This window comes from Crocuta crocuta, unplaced genomic scaffold (genome assembly GCF_008692635.1).
Source record: "Crocuta crocuta isolate KB4526 unplaced genomic scaffold, BGI_CrCroc_1.0 scaffold231, whole genome shotgun sequence".
In the NCBI taxonomy this organism is placed as follows: Eukaryota; Metazoa; Chordata; class Mammalia; order Carnivora; family Hyaenidae; genus Crocuta; species Crocuta crocuta.
In genome coordinates, this window is record NW_027528357.1 from 987,911 (window position 1) to 997,366 (window position 9,456).

Below are 9,456 nucleotides of genomic sequence, written 5' to 3' on the forward strand. Positions count from 1 at the left end.
GAGCTTCTACCTGTTACCCTGGTACCCACACTAGCAACTTGCTACTGTCAGAGCCTGTCCCTACAGCCAACATGTTCTGACCTTGAAATAATCTGTTATTTCTCTTAATATCTTCTCTTTGAAGATAGACTTTGACTTTGGTATACTTCCCTGCAATGGGGCTAAGGAGTGTTTCTGATATTGAGAACTACCCAGACATTCTGGGCCCATGCTTTCCACTACTACCAAACAGTGGTGCTGTTGGCTTCTGACACTGGACGAGAATGACTACCATCTCCTACCTTCTCACATCAAAGCCTGAGCCCCACTTGACTATTTTGATTGAATGAAGCCTCTGTCCAAATCATTTCTCTTCTTACCTTCCTCATATTACCCAATGATCTGTATTACTCCTTTTTTAAAACCAGAGCTCCAAGTATGTCTCAGTCTAGGACTGTGCAAATACTGATACTCTACTTTCACACAATTCCCTAAGTGAAGTGACTGAAAGGAAGGCATCAGAATTCTAACTTCTCTTTGAACTCTATCTAGAAATATACACAGAAATGGGTAATGATATCTAGAAGTATAAATATATAAAAATGAAATACCTAGAAATGGGACACCTAAAAATGGGATAAAGGAGGCATGTATTTAGCTTTGGTAGATATTACCAAACAATCTTCAAAAGTGTTTGTTCAATTGAAACACTAGCAATGTCAACAATTTCCATTTCATATCCTTGTGAACCCTTGGTGTTGTCAGTCTTTAATTTTCATCCTTCCATAAATATGGTTTTAAAATGGATTCCCCCTAATGACTTATTTCACATACTTATTGGATTGTTATTACTACTTTTTTGTAAATACCTCTTCATGTCTTGTACATATTTTTAATCAGGTTGTGTTTTCTTTGCTAATTTGAAGATCTCTCTCTCTCTCTCTCTCCATATATATACATGTGCACATATATTATAGTAATGTATACACAAATATAATATTATATACATTCTGAATATTATTCCTTTTTGGATATATTTATTATTAGTAGTAGTAATATTTTAAAATATTTATTTATTTTTGAGGAAGAAAGACAGACTGTGAGCAGAGGAGGTCGAGAGAAGGAGACACAGAATCCGTAGCAGGCTCCTCCAGACTCCGATCTGTCAGCACAGAGCCCGATGTGGGGCTCAAACTCATGACCACAAGATCATGACCTGAGCCGAAGTTGGATACTTAACCAATTGAGCCACCCAAGCGACCCTAGATATATGTATTATGAGGATCTCCTCCTAGTCTGTTGCTTGCAGAATTTAATCTTTTGCAATGTGACTACAGCTTAAAAAAAAAAAAAAAGAAGACCACACTTCTTTCTGAGTAATACACCAGAAACATTATACTAAGATTAACTCTGGCAATGCAAAATATGTTATTTCATATTTGTTATGATCATGAGGCTAGATGGAGACAGCTTCAGTTTTCATTTTTATTCTGTCTTGTGTAGTTTCGTGGCTTTATAGAAAGAAAATCCTTCTGTAAATAAATGCTTGACAATGAGGGCCAAAGTCCATGGAAGAAAAGAGAGATGCCAACACAGGAGTTTGAAAATCCCCTGTGTCCTCTGCATAAGTAATGAACAGAAAAAGACTCCACAATGAAAACAGAGACCAGGGCACCTGGGTGGCTAAGTTGGTTAAGCGTCTGAGTTCAATTCAGGTCATGATATCATGGGGTTTGTGGGTTCCAGCCCCGCATTGGCTTTGTGCTGTCAGCAGAGCCCACTTTGGATCCTCTGTCCCCGTCTCTCCCTGCCCCTCCCCCATTCCAAATCTGTCTTTCTCTCTCTCAAAAATTAATAAACATTAAAAAATAAAAAAAGAATGGGGCACCCAGGAGCTCAGTCAGTTAAGGGTCTTGACTTCAGCTCAGGTCATGATTTCACTGTTCATGGATTTAAGCCCCGCATCAGGCTCCACGCTGACAGTGGGATTCTCTCTCTCTCCCTCTCCCTCTCCCTCTCTGTCTCTGTCCCTCTCCCACTTGCTCTTTCTCTCTCTCAAAGTAAATAAAATTTTATAAAAATTTTTAAAAAAGAAAAAGAAAACAGGTATCACAATGGGTTCAGGGTGTATGACCAACAGGCACCTGGAGGATTTAGAAGGAGGCTCAGGTCACCTTTCTCAAGCTAGAGTAAGATGTGAGCTTATCTAAAAAAGAGCAAGAGCCACCTCTGCTGATTTCCCCCCTTTGGGGAGTTGTGAAAAGTCTGATAAAGCATTGTTCTTCATTGTCTTCTGGACTTTTGTGTGATGACTATTTAATAATAGGCTACTTTTTAAATTTTTTTTAATAAACTGCACTGTTCCTGCAATCTACTTCCACTCATTTGAAGGTTAAGGACACAGTAATGCGCCACATGTAGAATAACATTGGATCTACTTAATCTACATGCTTTGAAGGATATTTCATTCTGCAAAGTATTAAATGCATACCCAAGGCAGACAGGAGCGAAAAATCTAAAGCCTGATTATCTGCTTCCCAGGGGCTACCACTGTAGGAGGACACGTGCATGTCTATCATGCCTATGATGCTTTCTGATAGAGACTCCCAGTGCTCATTATATTCTCTAGTGTGGTGTTCTTCATATGCCATCCTCCACTCTAAAACAGAACACAAAGAAGAGGAGGATTCAAGGCAGGCATAACAAATGCCCTTTGGGTTTGTGATTTTAAAAAGGCATGTGCCCTGGCTGAAGACCAGACAAAGAACAGCAATATGACCAGATGAAAAGGCTTTGCTGGAGCACATTAAGTGACACGATAGTCACTAAACTCTTACAAGGAAAACAAATAGGGCAGGCATGCCACAGACGTGGACTTGCTTTCAACATTGGACTATCACGTGTGTTTCAAGTTGAAAAGATTCCAACCTTGCCATAAAAGCTTTTCTTACATGAGGTGAGCTACCCATGCTGCTGACTTAGGGACCAGCACTTTTACATGTAAGCACGCTCACACGAAGTTCAAGTGGATGAGGAGGGAAAGCAAACAACAAAACTTGTTTTTAGGATTCAAGTTGAACCATCTGTTGTTAATGATTAGATCTTCAGCTTCCAATTTTCGTTTGAATGTTATTGCTCATTTCTAGTGGGGCACTGAGCCGCTGCTTTCCCCTGTATGTGGATTCTAAGTAAAATACAGCCTAGATCGAAAGACTGTTAGAAGAAGAAATCATGCTTAATGATGTCAGGCAGACTCTCCATTTGTCCTGAAGAAAAGTCAAGGGCCCAAGTCAAGAAGGAGGTCAATTACTGACTCAACATGCCGTTAGGGTCATGGGTGTACTCTGTGGGGCTCAGTTTGCCCAACTGAAAATGGCAATTGTAATTCTGACTTCCCAGGAGCTGACGCTAAACAAGGATTAACTATTGTTTTCCTTTCACTTTAGATAAGAGACTCAATTTTGATGCAAAGTTTATGAAACTCAATTCAGGTTTCCTCTGTGGTAATAAACAGGTTGTTGGGATAAATGTTTCTTTCCCGGAGGGTTTTATGTCTCTGTAATTGTGGTTTGTGGAAGTATTCTAAATCACCATTTTTCATAGATCGTATTCACCATTTGGAATTGGTTGTATTGATTGCAGGTAATTATAATTGTATTTTCTGTGCTGCATCATCTATATATGGGGGACCTGTGAAATTACATGATCTAAGAATCTGAACATAATGAGAGAATATGTGTATGTCTGTATAAGAAATTGTGTGCGTATTTGACTTAAACTCCCTCAAATATTGCATCTCTCTCTACATAAATGTGTATGTGTATATACACATATATACACATACCTATATGTATTTAATATGAAAATAATCCTCTAGCGGCGCCTGGGTGGCTTAGTCGGTTGGGCGTCCGACTTTCGCTTAGGTCATGATCTCGCGGTTCGTGGGTTCGGGCCCCGCGTCGGGCTCTGTGCTGACTGCCAGCTCAGAGCCTGGAGCCTGTTTCAGAGTCTGTGTCTCCCTCTCTCTCTGACCCTCCCCTGTTCACGCTGTCTCTCTCTATCCTAGAAATAAATAAAAATATAAAAAAAAAGAAAATAATCCTCTAAATTTGCCCCATCCGCGTGTGTGTATATGTGTGTGTGTGTGTGTGTGTGTGGTGTTAGAACTCTATCCTAATTATTTATATAAACATATCTACACACACACACACACACACACACATTGAATATTAGTTAAATTCAGAATGCCCAGAATTCAGAGAACTACTAATTACTATTACTAGTTTAGGTATTTTGAGAATAACAGATTTTCAAAGTACTTACAACAGTAAAATTATCCTGGCCCTTTTTGGAACTGTGTCCCTTAATTCAGCCAGTCTGGTTAACAATAAAGAGCACATAAATACTGAATAAAGAATCTGGAGGTAAAGTGATTTGGAGGATGACCTCTAACATTTGACACCAAATTCTAAGATTACATGATTTCATTTTAATTCTTTGATAATTCAAGTATTTACATTTCTGTGTCAGGGCATCTGTGAAGTTTGCAATGATAGTAGTAAAATACTGAGACATTGACTTTTAAGTATTTGCTGACTCATTGAGCAGACAATAACAAGCGACTCTAAAATAAAACACCAAATGCCAGCAGTAAACAATAGTGGAAATGTTGAGATGGCTAGAATTCCCAGCCTAATTGGCAGAAATGTGCATTAACAACTGCAGATATTTGAGATTGTAATCAGACTGAACTGGGAAAAAATCAGGTAATATTTCTTAGAGGAAGCAAGAAGGAAGTGAGGTCTTTAAGATCAAATGGAATGGGGCAGGGCAGAAGACATACCCGTACTATCTCTTAGTTATAAAAACCCACTCTGGTGCAATTTTGAAAGATAGACTGTATCACCTACCCATCACTGGGTTGCTGACTTAGGCTGGTATCCATACACTTCTCTGCTCTCACTTTCCTTAAGAAGATATTGATAACTTTCTTCAAATCCCTCAACCTGTTATCCACTCTCTCCTGTTCTTACTCTAAATGAATTGCATTGTATCCAATCTTTTCATGCTTCTTTGTTCCCGAAGGTAAATTCAGACTTCCTGTCAAAATAGTCTTCCTTAGAGTAAAATGTGAGGAATAAGACATTATTTGTTTATTTGGACATACTCCATGTAATCTACTATTATGCACTTAAAATTTGAACAGAATGGAATCATGAGAAATTCCTAAGGAATTTTTAAGAAAATTCACAAACATCACAGAGATCTCTGATCACAAAATAACCAATTAAAAAAAAAAAGAGGATCATCAGATACTTTGTCCACATGTTTCTAAACATAATTAACAATTCTTGTATATTCTAATTTATGAGTTAAGAATGTCCTGCTATCACGTATTAGTTAGTATGTTCATTGAAAAATAACCAAGTTAAGGTTGGTTAAGCAAAAAGCAGACTTCATTAATGCATAGAAGGCACCATGGGACACAACGGCAGACATAGAGTTGTGTCCCAGGAATGCCCTTGGCCAAGGGCTTGAGGTTTTCTGACTACTCTCGGCACCCCTCTCATATCTGCTCTGCTTAATTTGCCTTCTGCACCATTCTTGCCCTGGACTGTCTGGTTTTTATCCCAATCCACCTAATAGAAAAAGACTGGTAATACCCCTATGGTTTTATCTTCTCTGTTCAAAATAAAGCCACATGGAGACAGGAGTTTCATAGGCCAATTCCAGATCCTCTCAGAAGAGAAAGAATATTCAACTCTAGCTTTAACCAGATGTTCACTCCTGGACCAAGCACATATATCCATGGGAATGATGTTCTCTGTCACAAAAAGAGCCACCAGCAGTCCCACTGTTGTAACCCTGTGGATAGGGGTTGATGGAAGATGACCAGAGGGGAGAAAATAAGCCCAGGAAAGCAAATCTTCTTTTGTAACTTAACTTACAAAAAAAGGTTAACAAAACACCGACCCTTCCTTACTACTTCAGCTATTTGCCTACCTCACTCATGTTGTGCCCTAGCAAAATGAGACAATGATTAGGAACTACACCAAACCAGAGTGTGAAGAGTGAATTAAAATCTTCAGACTTGGCCTAGCAATGAGGCTCGGGCATAACTCTAATGTCTGCCTGTAACTAGAAGCTGCAACTCATTGCATTCTAGAACAGTGATTCTCAACAGGATTCCCTGGACAGGTAGGATCAGCATCTCCTGCATCATCTGAAATGCTAATCTCAGACTCTAACTAACCTCTAGTTACAGGATGAGAATCTCTGGGGCTGGGCCCCACAACCTGTGCTTTAATTTATTTAACCAGCCTTCTAGGGGATTCTGATGCCTGCCAAACTTTGATGAGCACTCTTCTAGATTCAAGACTCTAGAGTATTTTTTTTTTCAATCTGGTTCTGAAATGCAAGTCAAATAAAGAGGTTTTAATAATACAAAGAAAAGAACAGGATTAAATGGATGTCCTGAACTTGTTGAAAGAGGGGTCAGACTGGCTAAAATTAACAACTCAGAAACAACAGATGTTGGTGAGGATGCAGAGAAAGGAGAAGATTTTTGCACTGTTGGTGGAAATGCAAACTGGTGCAGCCGCTCTGGAAAATAGTATGGAGGTTCCTCCAAAAGTTAAAAATAGAATTACCCTACAACCTAGCAATTGCACTACTAGGTATTTATCCAAAGGATATAAAAATGGTAATTTGAAAGGGCAAATGCACCCTAAGGTTTATAGCAGCATTATCAACAATAGCCAAATTATGGAAAGAGCCCAAATATCCATTGACTAATGTACAGATAAAGAAAATGTGGTGCATATGTATGTATGCATATGTGCACACGCATGTACACACATAAACACACACACACACACACAATGGAATACTACTCAGTCATCAAATGGAATGAAATCTTGCCATTTGCAACAATGTGGATGGAACTAGAGTGAATTATACTAACAGAAATAAGTCAATCAGAGAAGACAAATATCATATGATTTCAAGCATATGTGAAATTTAAGAGACACAACAGATGAGCATAGGGGAAGGGAAGGAAAAATAAGATACAAACAGACAGGGTGGGAAACCCTAAGAGACTCTTAAATACAGAGAACGAACTGAGGGTCACTGGAAGGGAGGTTGGTGGGGCAATGCAGTAAATGGGTGATGGGCACTAAGGAGGGCACTTGCTGAGATGAGCACTGGGTGTTCTGTGTAAGTGATGAACACTGGGTTCTATTCCTGAAGCCAATAGTACAACACTGTATGTAAACTAACTTGAATTTAAATAGATTTTCCTAAAAGAGAAGATGGTAACTTTTGTCACAGGGATAGTTGCAAATGTATGTACTCTACTGACTTAAAGGAATTCTTCAAATGATTCTGAATTTAATCATTTCTCTCTACAAACATTTGTCTCTTCCACATATCAGGAATTCAGAGTGACTGGAGCTAGAAAGATAAGATATTGGAGCCCTAGCCTCAAGAGCTCCTAAGTTTGGTGTCATGAGACAAATGACAGAGAGAGGGGACAGCAGACCTGGACGATGACAATTAAATTGCAGCCTAATTCTGGCAATAACAGAAATGCCTATGGCAAAGAAGCAGTTCAGAGAAGCTGCCCAGAAGAGCTGGCATCTGGGTAGCAGAGAGCAGTGAGCAGAGGTCAAACTGACGTCAGGTGGAGAGCTTCATGTCAGGAAGCAGGAACATAGTGAACAGAAGAATACAACTTTCAAAATGACATTTGAGAACTAAGGAAAATAATGCTTCTGGAGAGGAAGCTACTGACTTTTTTGGAGTCAGATGACAAAGGCCTTGCCTATTACCCTTAGAAGATGACGCTAAATGTGCTTTTTGCTTTTCTCAGGCAGACAGGATGCCCTGCTGTCCACACTCTCATAGGGGTCATACTTTCTGTTGACTCAACACCACTCTTATCAGACATTAGTGGTGCAAGTGCAGGTGAAGGTACTGGTCTTGGCCCTGAACTATTGAGAACTCAATGGAACGAGTGAATGTTTCCACCTAGCATAAGCTCTGTAACTTCCGTTCCCTTGGTTGAATCATGATTTCAGAAAGAGAAGCCAAGTGCTGAACTCTTCTGTATTTCTGGAAAAGCTTTCTGCAGGCATGCCCTACAGGCAGTATTGAGCAAGGCTTCGGAACAGTGAAGGTGGATTCAGGCAACCTTACGCTTGTCTTTATAGAGCAAAATGGCTGAAGAACAAACAGCCACGGAGGTGATTCTAAACCACACCATGAACTAAGAGAACATGTGGGGGCCTTTTTAAGCATCTGGGTTTCAAATTATATTTAGTATTATTTGACATAATAATTTATGTATAATAATTTAGTATATCAAATCACACCCTTGAGAAAAGGTAACAATATATTTTACAACTTAGATTCCGTCAAACTACCAAAGCATACAAAAAAGAAATGGCATGTAAAAGACACAAGAGTATCAACACAAACTGATGGAAAAATAAATGAGTGAAGAAAAGAATTCTATTGTCTCTTATACACACACACACACACACACACACACACCCCTCATATTTGAAAAAATATAGTTGAAAATAAATGCAAGTTAACCTAGAGAGAAAAATGAAATTGCTACATAAAAATTAATTGGCTTGACTCATATTTCTCTATTAAAATATTCATTAACGGCAATTGCAATCAATTGATTTATTGCTTTGCATACACAATCATCTGATCACCCATATAAATTAATTTTAATTGTGAGTTTCATAATCCTCCCCCCACCCCAAGATACCATGGACACCCTCGGTATGTGCATGTATCTATTCACAGGCAGTGCTCTTACTTGCTTCCACTTCCAGCTACAGACTGGGAGAAAGGAAAGGGACTGATATCTGTAACAGGATTTAAAAGAATAGAAATCTACCCTTTCCCTGACCTGGGAGAGAAAATCGGGACTTTCCCAAACCTAGGGTTACATCCCCCACCCTCTAGTGCCCCCACATCCACCCTAGAAGGGCAATTCAGTTTACTTATTTTCTGAGATTTAACATCAGGCTGGTGAGATTCAAAATGTTTATGCTCCAAGCAAGAGAACCTTTTTCATTGTTTGCCAATCTGTGTCAGATTTAATCTAGATCTGTAAACACTAGTACATTTTCGATTCTGATGCAATTTCCTTAAATTTACCCTACAGAAGAGGTTTTGTGGTTGTTGTTTCCTTCTTTCCTTTTCTTTCTTTTTTTTTTTTCCTTTTTGGTAATCTAAGAGTAAAAAAATCCCTGAACCAATTGGTCAATCGATTAACAAATTAACTGCTAAATAATGGATTGGGGCCTGTCGACATGGTGACAGGGTGCCCGGAATAAAATATGTCTCTACAATACTCCTTTGAACACAAGCCTAACAAAGCAACACTTGCTTTTCCTAACTAGTTTACACAAATGCCTAGAAACCAAATAGAAAAACATGGGCTGATAATATTTT